The 16,100-nt window shown below is 45.8% G+C and overlaps 1 pseudogene; it reads right to left on the minus strand.

The window, feature by feature from the left end:
• LOC106591727 (glyoxalase domain-containing protein 4 pseudogene) overlaps positions 1–15,244 on the minus strand; it is a 40,857-nt pseudogene extending 25,613 nt beyond the window's left edge.
• Between the last annotated feature and the right edge of the window lie 856 nt (positions 15,245–16,100).

Here is a 16,100-nt window from a genome sequence, read left to right on the forward strand (position 1 = left end):
TTTTTTATCCAGACGTGCAAATGCTGCCCCCTAGACCCAACAGGTTAATGGCACAGGCAGGGAGCCCCGCCAACAGCGAGTTGCAGTAATCCAGTAGTTATTACCACGCATGAGATCCCACATTGGAGCCTGTACATTGAATATATTCACTGATCATGTACTCTTCCTTGGCAAATAAAGGTGTGGTTCAGGTATGAATCTCTGAGACATTCTTTTTCAGTCATTATCCAATACTATGTGTATCAAACTCCAGTCTTTGAATGATGCTGTGTCTGCATATATGTATTCCAATTATACACTTCAACAGTGTTTACCACTCCTGCTCCTGGGACATCAATGATTACACATTGTAACTATGCTGTAGACTAGAAACATGATTTAAGTAAAGGCTGATTTGTAATTCATATATACAGAATAAAAACTATGCATATCTAACTCCCTTCATCTGCATTAGTCTGAGAACAAAGGATTGTATTTCAATGAGATACTTAATTTGAAACAGTAGAGAATGTGAAACGCTTTATTGAAAGAAGTTCATTATCCAGGTGTTACAAATACATAATGCATTATAATTATGATAATTGTAATATTATATTATATATACAAGTTCAATCTGTACTTCAATGCACATATGGTGTGCATTATAAAACGAGGAAGAAAGACGAGGTGGGGAGAGAGGTGTAGAAGACAGAAAGGGAAAGAGGTAAGAACAGAGGCAGACAGTATATGATTAATGAACTACAATGCTACCCTAATATTCTCTCAGTTCATCACAATTACAGTGTCTCTAGCGGTGTTTCCTAACCAGCCTTGGGCCCCCAGTTGGCCCGAAGGTTATCTTATGAGCGGGTGAGGTGGCGATGACGTGACTGGCTTCCTCTCTCACATCAAAACATACCTGCAGATGAGAGACAGATGGATAGAGAGAGAAAGCATGATTAAGCCTTGTGTTTTATTCTAACACGGTCAGTCATCATAATCATCAGGAGGTGAAATGCAAAACTGACCTTGGATCATTAACTCTGGGACTACTACATCTCTATCTGTATTTCAATGTAAAGCATCTCTTTAATAATACGTGCTGTTGACCCGACCAAGTGACCTCTCACCTATGATCATGCTGTGCCCTCTGTGTCAGCCAGTTCAGATGCAGGAGGGCTTCACCAACACAGCTGATATAACATAGAGGATTTAGGGAGTAGGGGGAGAGGGATGAAGTGAAGAAGAGAGACTGTTATTGTGTGTGTGTGTGTGTGTGTGTGTGTGTGTGGTCTCACCTGGTGTCCACACTAAGTGGCTACAAAGTACTTTATGCTGAAAAACAGACACATGAGGACAAACAATAGAAGATAATGTCATTAGTAGACATAAAAACCACTTGCAGCTTGATGATGACTTGATCATTTGAATCAGCTGTGTAGTGCCAAGGCAAAAACAAAAAATGTGCGCAGGTGTTTGGAGCATTCCGATAGGCGACAGCTGGTAAGGTGTCAGGTCGCCTCTCTACTTGAAGGGTGATTATTCCAACTCTGTGAAATGCTGCAGATCTGCCCACAGGCGAGGTAGGAACACATATCCCACACAGAAGAGGTGGATAGAATTCGACAGGTCAAGGTATCCTTCTTCCTCCAAACTGTGCATGTGAGACAGGTTCCATGTACAACAAGACAGGCAGAAGAAGAAGAAGGAGCTAGCAAGCTAGCCAACATTAGCTTGGGTGCTTGACTGCCATTGTAAGGCCAGAACGCTCAAATCAACCCTACAACATGAAAGCAAAACAGTCTGAATTTACAAACTGACAATCTGACCGACGCTCTGGCGCCACATTCATGCAGCGCCATATTTTCCGTTCCATCATAACAGAAACCTAGAGCGTTTTTCGTTTTCATGGAATAGAAACACCATAATATTAATCAAATGAATTAAGCAAGTACCAGGCAAACGTTTGGACACACCTCCCAGGATTTGTCTATGTTTTTACTATTTTCTACATTGTCGAATAAAAACGATGAAATAACACATGTGGAATCAGTTAAGAACTAATTCTTATTTACAAGGACAGCCTACTCATTCCTCCCAGTCGGGGAATTGAACCCTGGTCTCCCACGTGCCCTCCAGGTCTCTGGTAATGCCAATATGGAAGACTATCAAATGCTTCTTAAGATGCCCGCAAGGTGTGCCGCAGTATGACACAACTTTTAAAGGAGGAACCACTGTAGCTAATACTTACTCACAGTTTACTTGCAGTTTCTATTGGTCATTGTTTTCAGGCTGGTTATATTGGTGCTAGCTAGGTACCAAGCTAAAGCTAGCTACCCCAGAAGTTGCGGTCGAACAAATGATGCTTTCTTACCAACGGGGTACTGAAAACACATAGTTCGTGGCCGGTGTTTGCTTGATTGCAGACTTTTTTGTACAGTTTTGACAGTACTATTGTACATGTTTTGACACGCCAAGACCCAAACAGCGTTCTATAGTATGTCGTGAAGCTAATAGCAGTGACGCTATTACTGTGGAGCTCTGGTAGGGCAACATCTGAAAAATACCGCACTTGGTTGTGTGCACCGGTGCTCGGCCAGTGGGGAAAGCCAACATCACCCACGACAGAGAACGGTTGATTGTCAAGGGCAATGCACTCCATCATCTTGGCTTTAATGGATTTCGCCTTTGATTTATTGTCACTTACACCGACCATCAGAGACCGGGGATGTGACCCCTGTACCAACCATCAGAGACCGGGGATGTGACCCCAACACCAACTATCAGAGACCGGGGATGTGACTCCAATACCAACTATCAGAGACTGGGATGTGACTCCAATACCAACTATCAGAGACTGGGATGTGACCCCAATACCAACCATCAGAGACTGGGATGTGACCCCAAAACTAATCATCAGAGACTGGGATGTGACCCCAATACCAACCATCAGAGACTGGGATGTGACCCCAAAACTAATCATCAGAGACTGGGATGTGACCCCAATACCAACCATCAGAGACTGGAAAAAGGCTGTCAAACAAGGACCCAGCTGGCCTTGTAGTTTTGGGCTGCAGCCCATTTGCTAAAAAACTCACACCACACAGAATGAGGGCTTAGAATGATTAAATTAGTGTGTGTGTGTGTGTGTGTGTGTGGTGTGTGTGTGAGAGATAGAGAGAGAGAGGGGGAAGGAGAGGCAAAGCGAGGGTGAGGAAGAGAGAGAGCGAGTGAGAGGGGAGAGGGGAAAGGCAGAGAGAGCGAGGCAGAGAGTGAGAGAGAGAGGCAGAGAGCGAGAGAGAGAGGCAGAGAGAGAGAGAGAGCAAGAGAGAGAGAGAGAGGGGAGAGGCAGAGAGAGAGAGGAGAGGCAGAGAGGCAGACGGAGGGAGAGAGGCAGAGCGAGGGAGAGAGAGAGTGAGGGGAGAGGCAGAGAGAGTGAGAGTGAGAGAGAGAGAGAGAGAGAGAGAGAGAGAGAGAGAGAGAGAGAGAGAGAGAGAGAGAGAGAGAGAGAGAGAGAGAGAGAGAGAGAGAGGGAGACACAGGTAATTTCCACACAGCTGTGAATGGTCTGAGAGACAATACAAGAAGGGCATTCGAATGGAACTTAATACTATTTGACATCCCAATTAGAATCTGGCAAAAAAAATCTGTTGTAGGACTGAGGTCTGGGGTCCACCGACCAACCAAGAATTAAAAAAATGGGGCAAACTTGAAATTGAGCCTGCATGCAGAATTCTGCAAAAACATCCTCTGTGTACAATGTAAAACACCAAATAATGCACGCAGAGCAGAATTAGGACGATTCCCACTAATGACCAAATTCCGGAAAAGAGCAATTAAATTCTTCCATAACAAAGCCATCAACTACAGAGAGATGAACCTGGAGTTCCCTAAGAGTTCCCTAAGCAAGCTGGTCCTTGGGCTCCGTTCACAAAAACAAACAGACCCCACAGAGCCCAGCCTGGAGAAGAGCCCTAAGCAAGCTACTCCTGGGGCTCTGTTCACAAACACAAACAGACCCAAGACCCAGCCCCAGGACAGCAACATAATTACACCCAACCAAATCATGAGAAAACAAAAAGAGAACTACTTGACACATTGGAAAGATTTAACCCAAAAAGCTGAGTAAATGTAAATGTTATTTGGCCCTAAACACAGTGGCTGAATACCATAAATAATTTGAAATCAAATCCGATATTGATGAACTTCCTTACCTATTAGGTGAAATATCACAGTGTGCCATCACAGCAACATGTGTGACCTGTTGCCACAAGAAAAGGGCAACTAGTGGAGAACAAACACCATTATAAATACAACCCATATTTATTAGTTTATTTATTTTCCCTTTTATACTTCACCTATTTGCTCATCATTATAACACTGTACATAGCCATAATATGAGATATGAAATGTCTCTATAACTTTTGTGAGTGTATTGTGTAATGTTCATTTCTGATTGTTAAATTCACTTTTCCTTGTTATCTATTTAATTTGATTTAGCAATGTAAACATGTGTTGCCCATGCATAAAAAGCCTTTTGAATTGATTTGAGATGTTGTTTAATGATGTTTTAGAATGATCAGCTGATCATAAGGTTCTAGAATGATCCGCTAATCATTAAGTTCTAGAATGATCAGCAGATAATGATGTCCCAGAATGATCAGCTGATCGTAAAGTTCTAGAATGATCAGCAGATAATTATGTCCCAGAATGATCGGCTGGTTGTAAAGTTCTAGAATGATCAGCAGATAATGATGTCCCAGAATGATCAGCTGGTGATAAAGTTCTAGAATGATCAGCTGATCATAAGGTTCTAGAATGATCAGCAGATAATGATGTCCCAGAATGATCAGCTGGTCGTAAAGTTCTAGAATGATCAGCTGATCATAAGGTTCTAGAATGATCAGCAGATAATGATGTCCCAGAATGATCAGCTGATCGTAAAGTTCTTGACCATTCAGATAACAATGACTTCCTAGCACGTTCTAGCAAAACAGAGCTCTTTAAATAGAGTCCTCTGAATTAATGTTGTGTTTGTATAAAGCCATGAACCAAAAATTCTGTCAAAAAGAAAATAAAGCCAACTAAAAACAGTTACATCGCACATCCTGCGGTGTTTTTTCATCACAATATATCCTGTGTTTTGTCTCAGTATCCATCAGGCTACTGTAACATGAGTGAATAGCTGGCTGTAGGGTGGGATTGAACACCCACACCAGTAGAAATCGAGCTTAAAGACAATGTCCAGAGCTTACCCATGATGTTGCACAACGATTTCATTCAATAAGTCATCGTTTTAGTCAAGGTACAATATATTTGGCGAAGTGATTTTTTTTCAGCCTATGTTTTGTTTCAGGGCTGGGTTTTATTTTAACGTTACCACCCACCAGCACCTCTTTGTTTATTACTCAGTAACATCTTCCTCTCGGTGACTGAAATGAGCAAACCATCTTTGTGTACTTGGCTGCCCAAGTCATGGAACACATACAAACAGGGAGGGAAACTTGGCTTTTTGCACCTCCACTTTGATTTTACCAGAAATGTTTCTAAATCCATTGGAAAATGTGTAAATGTTCAGTCATTTTTTTGAGTTAGTCTATATTAAAAATATATATCTAACAATTTTATAAAATGTTATAATTGCATGATATTATAGGATTTCACAAATCAAATCAAATGCTTGGTAAATAACAGACAAACAGTGAAATGCTTACTGATGGGCGCTTCACACAATGCAGAGAGAAACATTTTAAAATAATAACACGAGAAATAAATACACAACGAGTAATGTTAACTTGTCTCTATGCACGGGGCACCAAGTCAATGTTCAGGGTACGAGGTAATTGAGGTCAGCACCAAGTCAATGTTCAGGGTACGAGGTAGTTGAGGTCAGCACCAAGTCAATGTTCAGGGTACGAGGTAGTTGAGGTCAGCACCAAGTCAATGTTCAGGGTGCGAGGTAGTTGAGGTCAGCACCAAGTCAATGTTCAGGGTACGAGGTAGTTGAGGTCAGCACCAAGTCAATGTTCAGGGTGCGAGGTAGTTAAGGTCAGCACCAAGTCAATGTTCAGGGTACGAGGTAATTGAGGTCAGCACCAAGTCAATGTTCAGGGTACGAGGTAGTTGAGGTCAGCACCAAGTCAATGTTCAGGGTACGAGGTAGTTAAGGTCAGTACCAGGTCAATGTGCAGGGGTACGAGGTAGTTGAGGTCAGCACCAAGTCAATGTTCAGGGTACGAGGTAGTTGAGGTCAGTACTGAGTCAATGTGCAGGGTACGAGGTAGTTGAGGCCAGTACTGAGTCAATGTGCAGGGGTACGAGGTAGTTAAGGTCAGTACTGAGTCAATGTGCAGGGGTACGAGGTAGTTGAGGCCAGCACCAAGTCAATGTGCAGGGGTACGAGGTAATTGAGGTCAGTAATGAGTCAATGTTCAGGGGTACGAGGTAGTTGAGGCCAGCACCAAGTCAATGTTCAGGGTACAAGGTAGTTGAAGTCAGTACCAAGTCAATGTTCAGGGTACGAGGTAGTTGAGGCCAGTACCAAGTCAATGTTCAGGGTACGAGGTAGTTGAGGTCAGCACCAAGTCAATGTTCAGGGTACGAGGTAGTTAAGGTCAGTACTGAGTCAATGTGCAGGGGTACGAGGTAATTAAGGTCAGTACTGAGTCAATGTGCAGGGGTACGAGGTAATTAAGGTCAGTACTGAGTCAATGTGCAGGGGTACGAGGTAGTTAAGGTCAGTAATGAGTCAATGTGCAGGGGTACGAGGTAGTTAAGGTCAGTAATGAGTCAATGTGCAGGGATACGAGGTAGTTAAGGTCAGTAATGAGTCAATGTGCAGGGGTACGAGGTAGTTAAGGTCAGTAATGAGTCAATGTGCAGGGGTACGATGTAGTTAAGGTCAGTAATGAGTCAATGTGCAGGGGTACGAGGTAGTTGAGACCAGTACCAAGTCAATGTTCAGGGTACGAGGTAGTGAGGCCAGCACCAAGTCAATGTGCAGGGTACGAGGTAGTTGAGGTCAGCACCAAGTCAATGTTCAGGGTACGAGGTAATTGAGGCCAGTACTGAGTCAATGTTCAGGGTACGAGGTAGTTGAGGTCAGTACCGAGTCAATGTTCAGGGTACGAGGTAGTTGAGGTTAGCACCAAGTCAATGTTCAGGGTACGAGGTAGTTGAGGTCAGCACCAAGTCAATGTTTAGGGTACGAGGTAGTTGAGGTCAGCACCAAGTCAATGTTCAGGGTACGAGGTAGTTGAGGTCAGCACCAAGTCAATGTTCAGGGTACGAGGTAGTTGAGGTCAGCACCAAGTCAATGTTCAGGGTACGAGGTAGTTGAGGTCAGCACCAAGTCAATGTTCAGGGTACGACGTAGTTGAGGTCAGTACCAAGTCAATGTTCAGGGTACGAGGTAGTTGAGGTCAGTAATGAGTCAATGTGCAGGGGTACGAGGTAATTAAGGTCAGCACCAAGTCAATGTTCAGGGGTACGAGGTAGTTAAGGTCAGTACTGAGTCAATGTGCAGGGGTACGAGGTAGTTGAGGCCAGCACCAAGTCAATGTTCAGGGTACGAGGTAGTTGAGGCCAGCACCAAGTCATTGTTCAGGGGTACGAGGTAGTTGAGGCCAGCACCAAGTCAATGTTCAGGGGTACGAGGTAGTTGAGGCCAGCACCAAGTCAATGTTCAGGGGTACGAGGTAGTTGAGGCCAGCACCAAGTCAATGTGCAGGGCTACGAGGTAGTTAAGGTCAGTACTGAGTCAATGTGCAGGGGTACGAGGTAGTTGAGGCCAGCACCAAGTCAATGTGCAGGGGTACGAGGTAGATGAGGTCAGTAATGAGTCAATGTGCAGGGGTACGAGGTAGTTAAGGTCAGTAATGAGTCAATGTGCAGGGGTACGAGGTAGTTAAGGTCAGTAATGAGTCAATGTGCAGGGGTACGAGGTAGATGAGGTCAGTAATGAGTCAATGTGCAGGGGTACGAGGTAGTTAAGGCCAGTACCAAGTCAATGTTCAGGGTACGAGGTAGTTGAGGCCAGCACCAAGTCAATGTTCAGGGTACGAAGGGGTTGAGGCCAGCACAAAGTCAATGTTCAGGGTACGAGGTAGTTGAGGCCAGTACCAAGTCAATGTTCAGGGTACGAGGTAATTGAGGTCAGCACCAAGTCAATGTTCAGGGTACGAGGTAGTTAAGGTCAGTACTGAGTCAATGTGCAGGGGTACGAGGTAATTAAGGTCAGTACTGAGTCAATGTGCAGGGGTACGAGGTAATTAAGGTCAGTACTGAGTCAATGTGCAGGGGTACGAGGTAGTTAAGGTCAGTAATGAGTCAATGTGTAGGGGTACGAGGTAGTTAAGGTCAGTAATGAGTCAATGTGCAGGGGTACGAGGTAGTTAAGGTCAGTAATGAGTCAATGTACAGGGGTACGAGGTAGTTAAGGTCAGTAATGAGTCAATGTGCAGGGGTGCGAGGTAGTTAAGGTCAGTAATGAGTCAATGTGCAGGGGTACGAGGTAGTTGAGACCAGTACTGAGTCAATGTGCAGGGGTACGAGGTAGTTAAGGTCAGTAATGAGTCAATGTGCAGGGGTACGAGGTAGATGAGGTCAGTACTGAGTCAATGTGCAGGGGTACGAGGTAGTTAAGGTAGTTATAGTGTGTACATACAGTAAGGTAAGGTGAAAGTGACTAAGCTATGCAACATGATAGATAATAATTCTTTTCAGTGTTTATTCCACGTTGGTTCAACGTAATTTCATTGGAATGACGTAGAAATAACGTTGATTCAACCAGTGTTTGCTCAGTGGGTTATAGTCACGTTACTTTCCCATCGTGAGAACCATTACCACGGGATGACTTGGCTTTTCCTTTACCGCAGTTGAAGCCTGCCAGCAGTCCCGTTACAATGTAAAAAAAAACACATACGTATCAGCTTTTCTTTCAATAGTTATCCATGTTACTGGAGTTTCATCTTGTTCTTTCTAACTATTTACTTGTCGGTTTTTGTGGCCACAATTTAAAGGGCCATGCCGAAACTTTGGAGGTAACAATAGACGATGAAGAGACAGATAACAGCAACAACAGATAACATTAGGTAACTAGATAATGTTAGCATGATAGCTAGCTACACTGACAGCTGTCAATGGCCTACAGTATTCGTTGATGTTTATCAACTCTACGTGGAAATTCCCACATCCAATTCGTGAATTACGTATAAGTATGCTTTCGTCAATCTTTCGGATGTGGAACCTAAATGTGCATTTTATCTCTATGACAGGAAATTACGCCAAAATAGTGGCGGCAACTTCCTTGGGTATTTTGTAATGGATCTGTAGGTCTGGGGAGAAGCGTGGGGAGAGGCCTGCGGAGAGAGTGGAGAGAGAGAGGGCTAAGTGGACATCTGAGTGCACTGCAATATGAATCCTAGATGTCTCTGCACTTAGTTTGTACAGTCAACTACCGTTGTCATTTCACTGTCCAGTGATTCAATCATCTCTTCTTTCTATTCCTTAACTATTTACACAAACCTGTTTCACTTTCTCTTTCTGTCTCTCCCCCTCTCTCCCCCTCCCACTATCTCTCTATCTCTCTCTGTCCTCCCCCCTCTCTCTCTATATATATATATATATCTCCCCCCTCTCTCTCCACCCCTCTCTCCCTCTTCTCTCTCGTCCCCCCTCTCTCTCCCTGCCACCCTCTCTTTCTCTCTGTCTCTCTCCCCCTCCTCTTTGTCTCGCTCCCTCCCTTCTTCCCTCCCCCTCCCTCTCTTCTTCCCTCCCTCTCTCCTTCCCTCCCTCTCTCTTCTTCCCTCCCTCTCTCCTTCCCTCCCTCTCTCTCTCCCTCCCTTCTTCCCTCCCCCTCCCTTCTTCCCTCCCTCTCTCTGTCTTCTTCCCTCCCTCTCTTCTTCCCTCCCTCTCTTCTTTTCTCCCTTTCTTCTTCCCTCCCTATCTTCTTCCCTCCCTCCCTCTCTTCTTCCCTCCCTCCCTCTATTCTTCCCTCCCTCCCTCTCTTCTTCCCTCCCTCCCTCTCTTCTTCCCTCCCTCTCTCCCTCCCTCCCTCCCTCCCTCCCTCACTCTTTTCTCTCCCTCACTCTCTTCTCTCCCTCACTCTCTTCTCTCCCTCACTCTCTTCTCTCCCTCGCTCTCTTCTCTCCCTCGCTCTCTCCCTCTTTCCCTCTCTTCTTCCCTCCCTCTCTCTCCCCCTCTCTTATTCCCTTCCTCTATCTGCTTGTAGATTTCCTTGGCTGTGAACGTGGCAGGGCTCTTCCCCTGACTGTAGAGAAGGCTGTGAGTGTGGCAGGGCTCTTCCCCTGACTGTAGAGAAGGCTGTGAGCGTGGCAGGGCTCTTCCCTGGACTGTAGAGTAGGCTGTGAGTGTGGCAGGGCTCTTCCCTGGACTGTAGAGTAGGCTGTGAGTGTGGCAGGGCTCTTCCCTGGACTGTAGAGTAGGCTGTGAGCGTGGCAGGCCCTGACTGTAGAGAATAATTTATGGGATGTATGGTCTCTCTGGTGAGACGAGACAAGATATCAGAAGAAATGAGATTCACCTTCATAGTGCACTATTTTTAACAAGGGCCTATAGGGAAACCCATAGGGCTCTGGTCTAAAGTAGTGCACTATATAGGGAATAGGGCTCTGGTCTATAGTAGTGCACTATATAGGGAATAGGGCTCTGGTCTAAAGTAGTGCACTATATAGGGAATAGGGCTCTGGTCTAAAGTAGTGCACTTTATAGGGAATAGGGCTCTGGTCTAAAGTAGTGCACTATATAGGGAATAGGGCTCTGGTCTAAAGTAGTGCACTATATAGGGAATAGGGCTCTGGTCTAAAGTAGTGCACTATATAGGGAATAGGGCTCTGGTGCACAGTAGTGCACTATATAGAGAATGGAGTGTCATTTGGGACGCAAAGGAGATATGACAAGATTTTTCTGGGTTGCTCTGGTCTGATGTGAAACCACAAATTGGCCCCTCGTCGGTGCCCCCTGTGTACACAACAGAACTCATTAAAAATAGGCAGAGTTATTAAAAAGTGATGAAGCGAGGGAAGACTCTTCGAAGAGAAAAAGGGATTCTGTGTAATATTGGAGACGGAGGAGGAGAGAAGTACTTCAGACACAAATAACAGAACACAAGCTACAGAGAACTATAAGGGGATTAATGGGATGCTACGGTGAGAGAGAGAGAGAGAGAGAGAGAGAGAGAGAGCTCAATAGAGAGATAAAGCAATGGAAAGTCAGATTAGAGATGAGTTGTAGAGACTCTTTCCTGTTGACTTTCTTTCCTTAGGGTTTGTACTTCTGGAATACTAAACACTATGCTGGCCTAGGATCTAAAGATATATGATCATAGTTTTGGAATATATACTGAAGCTATGTTACATAAGAGCAAGTTGATTCAAATGTTTGAGTTGGTTTGAGTACGATGCTTTCAACAAAAACAAATGTTATTATCACAACGCAGGATATGACCCAGATGCAGACACAGGAGGCGGACAGTACACTTCTCAAATGATTTATTAGAAACACAGGACAGGCAAAGGGCAGGTCGAGGAATGGCAGAGGTTCGTGATCAGGTCAGAGTCAGACAGGTACAGGACAGCAGGCAGGCTTGGAGTCAGGGCAGGTAGAGGTTCGTGATCAGGTCAGAGTCAGACAGGTACAGGACAGCAGGCAGGCTTGGAGTCAGGGCAGGCAGAGGTTCTTAATCAGGTAAGAGTCAGACAGGTACAGGACAGCAGGCAGGCTTGGAGTCAGGGCAGGCAGAGGTTCTTAATCAGGTAAGAGTTATTAAGCTTGTACAGGACGGCAGACAAGCTCGTGGTCCGGGCAGGCAGAACGGTCAGAACCGGGAAAAACTAAGAAACAGAACTAGACAAACAGGAAGGCGGGAAAGCACGCTGGTAAGACCTGACAAGACGAACTGACAAACAGAGAACACAGGTATAAATACACAGGGGATAATGGGGAAGATGGGCGACACCTGGAGGGAGGTGGAGACAATCACAAGGACAGGTGAAACAGATCAGGTTGTGACAGTTATCGGTTGGAATCCCAAAAGCATATGGTCATGGAAGCTTGCTAAATGACCATATCATAAAGTGATTTTCTTCAGACAGATGCCAGAAATGTGTCTTGAGATATTGTGTAGAAGTATACTTTAGGAGATGGTTGATATTCTGGAACAGGATAGTAGAAGTATACTTTAGGAGATGGTTGATATTCTGGAACAGGACAGTAGAAGTATACTTTAGGAGATGGTTGATATTCTGGAACAGGATAGTAGAAGTATACTTTAGTAGATGGTTGATATTCTGGAACAGGACAGTAGAAGTATACTTTAGGAGATGGTTGATATTCTGGAACAGGACAGTAGAAGTATACTTTAGGAGATGGTTGATATTCTGGAACAGGATAGTAGAAGTATACTTTAGGAGATGGTTGATATTCTGGAACAGGACAGTAGAAGTATACTTTAGGAGATGGTTGATATTCTGGAACAGGACAGTAGAAGTATACTTTAGGAGATGGTTGATATTCTGGAACAGGATAGTAGAAGTATACTTTAGGAGATGGTTGATATTCTGGAACAGGACAGTAGAAGTATACTTTAGGAGATGGTTGATATTCTGGAACAGGACAGTAGAAGTATACTTTAGGAGATGGTTGATATTCTGGAACAGAATAGTTGATCTATTATTCATCCGAGTGTGGTGGCTGGAAACACAGAGAAAATTATCACCAGAAGGGATGGGGGAAGGAGGAGGGGAGAGGAGCGAGAGAGAGAGAGAGAGAGAGCGAGAGAACGATAGAGGAGGGAAGAGGGAGACTAGTTTCTCTCTAGTTTGTTTGTTGCCATGGGACCCAGCATCCAGATGGACTGAGACATAGAAGCACCAGAGAGGGACCAGAACACACACATATTTACTCTACCAACACTGCACAACAACACTACTGTGTGTGTGTGTGTGTGTGTGTGTGTGTGTGTGTGTGTGTGTGTGTGTGTGTGTGTGTGTGTGTGTGTGTGTGTGTGTGTGTGTGTGTGTGTGTGTGTGTGTGTGTGTGTGTGTGTGTGTGTGTGTGTGTGTGTGTGTATTGTCTGGACCAAATAAACATGCTTTTTCCAGCACTGTGTACATTGGGTAGTATTTTAAGCAATAGTAAAATAAACCGTAATCTACATCAACAACAACAAAGCTTTGATGTGGGGTTCATAGCATTAGATCTTTTGGCTTTGATCACAGACCAAGAATCGAACAAAAGAGGTGTGTGTGTGTGTGTGTGTGTGTGTGTGTGGAACCTGCAGAAAGAGATAAAAGGAGAAAAGAGGAAAGGGGAGTGAGAGAGGGAGAGAGAGAGAGATGGAGAGAGAGAGAGTTATAGTTTTAAATAACCTTTATTGGGTCCTGGAACCCACAAAACGATAAACACTTGAAAAACATAGCAGATATCATGGGCATCTGAATCAGAACAAATGACCACTTCTACTGTAGACTTCCCAGGCTAACAAAGCCTTCCCAGGGGCGTCCAGGCTAACAAAGCCTTCCCAGGGGCGTCCAGGCTAACCAAGCCTTCCCAGGGGCGTCCAGGCTAACCAAGCCTTCCCATGGTGGTCCAGGCTAACCAAGCCTTCCCAGGGGCGTCCAGGCTAACCAAGCCTTCCCATGGTGGTCCAGGCTAACCAAGCCTTCCCAGGGTCGTCCAGGCTAACCAAGCCTTCCCATGGTGGTTCAGGCTAACCAAGCCTTCCCAGGGTCGTCCAGGCTAACCAAGCCTTCCCATGGTGGTCCAGGCTAACCAAGCCTTCCCAGGGTCGTCCAGGCTAACCAAGCCTTCCCATGGTGGTTCAGGCTAACCAAGCCTTCCCATGGTGGTCCAGGCTAACCAAGCCTTCCCAGGGTCGTCCAGGCTAACCAAGCCTTCCCATGGTGGTTCAGGCTAACCAAGCCTTCCCAGGGGCGTCCAGGCTAACCAAGCCTTCCCAGGGTCGTCCAGGCTAACCAAGCCTTCCCATGGTGGTTCAGGCTAACCAAGCCTTCCCATGGTGGTCCAGGCTAACCAAGCCTTCCCAGGGGCGTCCAGGCTAACCAAGCCTTCCCAGGGTCGTCCAGGCTAACCAAGCCTTCCCATGGTGGTTCAGGCTAACCAAGCCTTCCCATGGTGGTTCAGGCTAACAAAGCCTTCCCAGGGGCATCCAGGCTAACCAAGCCTTCCCAGGGGCGTCCAAGCTAACCAAGCCTTCCCAGGGGCATCCAGGCTAACCAAGCCTTCCCAGGGGTGTCCAGGCTAACCAAGCCTTCCCAGGGGCGTCCAGGCTAACCAAGCCTTCCCAGCGGCATCCAGGCTAACCAAGCCTTCCCAGGGGCATCCAGGCTAACCAAGCCTTCCCAGGGGTGTCCAGGCTAACCAAGCCTTCCCAGCGGCATCCAGGCTAACCAAGCCTTCCCAGCGGCATCCAGGCTAACCAAGCCTTCCCAGGGGCGTCCAGGCTAACCAAGCCTTCCCAGGGGCGTCCAGGCTAACCAAGCCTTCCCAGGGGCGTCCAGGCTAACCAAGCCTTCCCATCGGCATCCAGGCTAACCAAAATAGTAAGGATTGTATCGTTTCCTTTTGTCATCAAGGCTTCAAGACCTGACAACTGCTCACGTGGATAGGATAATGCTATCCACCCGAAGGCTGTCCCATGATCTACTGTCCCAACAATGTTGTGAAGCTCTAGTTTACACTGAGTGTCTGACTCCCATTAGCACAGTCGTCTCCTCCTCATTGCTCTATTTCACCTTCATCCCCAGAAGAGAGTAGCAGCAGTGTATTGATTTTCTGCAGGTCAGACCCTGCCTGACACACCTTCTGTACAGGATCATTGGGAGGCTGTTCTTTGTCCACCAGGTAGAAGCGATAACCTCCTGGGGCCTCAGCCAGATAGAGGTCCTTAATAACCTCAGTGAGGGGCCAGCCAAGCCGATTAGCATTGCTGACAGCCTGGCTAGACTGCAGAGTCAAACCGAGGAAGTCATTGCCTAGGCGATATTCTCCCACTCCATTATTGTAGATTAGTTCAGCCACAAAGTCATCATCCTCTGGACCAATGCCGACCATTGCCCTGCTCCATTTTCCATTATAAGGGCCCTTACAAGTTGCCTTACATCCTTCTTCAAACTCTTTGTGACACAAAATCTTCATGCCGAGCACATCTCGTTAAAAGGTTTGCCGTTTTGCTTCTGTCTCCCACTTTGAAAACGAAATGCAAGGCTCGCCTGAAAGCCACCATAACCCAACCCAAATCAAATCAAAGTGCATTTGTCACGTGTGCTGAATACAACAGGTGAAAGTGAAATGCAGTGAAATGCTTACTTACAAGCCCTAACCAACAGTGCAATTTGTAAGTAAAAAATAGGTATTAGATAAACAATAGATAAGTAAAGAAATAAAAAAACAGTAAAATAACAGTAGCGAGGATGTATACAAGGTGGTACCGGGACAGAGTCAATGTGGAGGCTATATACAGGGTGTTACGGTACAGAGTCAATGTGGAGGCTATATACAGGTTGTTACGGTACAGAGTCAATGTGGAGGCTATATACAGGGGGTACCGGTACAGAGTCAATGTGGAGGCTATATACAGGGGGTACCGGTTCAGAGTCAATGTGGAAGCTGTATACAGAGGGTACCGTACAGAGTCAATGTGGAGGCTATATACATGGTGTTACGGTACAGAGTCAATGTGGAGGCTATATACAGGGTGTTACCGTACACAATGTGGAGGCTATATACAGGGTGTTACCGTACAGAGTCAATGTGGAGGCTATATACAGGGTGTTACGGTACAGAGTCAATGTGGAGGCTATATACAGGGTGTTACCGTACACAATGTGGAGGCTATATACAGGGGGTACCGGTAGAGAGTCAATGTGGAGGCTATATACAGGGGGTAGCGGTACAGAGTCAATGTGGAGGCTATATACAGGGGGTACCGGTACAGAGTCAATGTGGAGGCTATATACAGGAGGTACCGGTACAGAGTCAATGTGGAGGCTATATACAGGGGGTACCGGTACAGAGTCAATGTAGAGGCTATATACAGGGTGGCACTGGTACTAAGGCAATGTGGAGGCTATATACAGGGG

This window comes from Salmo salar, chromosome 14 (genome assembly GCF_965601325.2).
Source record: "Salmo salar chromosome 14, fSalSal1, whole genome shotgun sequence".
Taxonomy (NCBI): Eukaryota; Metazoa; Chordata; class Actinopteri; order Salmoniformes; family Salmonidae; genus Salmo; species Salmo salar.